Source organism: Eriocheir sinensis, chromosome 19, assembly GCF_024679095.1.
Source record: "Eriocheir sinensis breed Jianghai 21 chromosome 19, ASM2467909v1, whole genome shotgun sequence".
NCBI classification, from domain to species: Eukaryota; Metazoa; Arthropoda; class Malacostraca; order Decapoda; family Varunidae; genus Eriocheir; species Eriocheir sinensis.
This window is the reverse complement of record NC_066527.1, coordinates 19,429,463-19,429,823: the sequence shown is the minus strand read 5'-3', so window position 1 is coordinate 19,429,823 and position 361 is coordinate 19,429,463.

The following is a 361-nucleotide window of genomic DNA, read 5'->3' as shown; positions in this document are numbered from 1 at the left end:
TTCAAAGATAAACAGACAGATAGATAGATAGATAGATAGAGACACCAAGGTTGTTTGGATTTAAAGCAATCGATTTAAGATAATGTGATCCACTCGTAAAGGCCAAGCATGAGTCTACTTGTCCTGTCCTGGTCCTGTCCTGATCCTGAAGGCACCAGTGAATGATTGCTCTTCCTTTAACATGCCGGATCTGATTAAACTTTCCGTGCTTTTCTACTTATGGTTTAAAGTGCAAACTCACCCTCAGTACAGTAACAACACAAAGATATGGTTTCATTTGACATTGGAAAAGTTTAGTACAGGAAAATGTCCTAAAAAAGAGAAAAGAAATAAATAACCAGCATAAACCAAAACAATATAG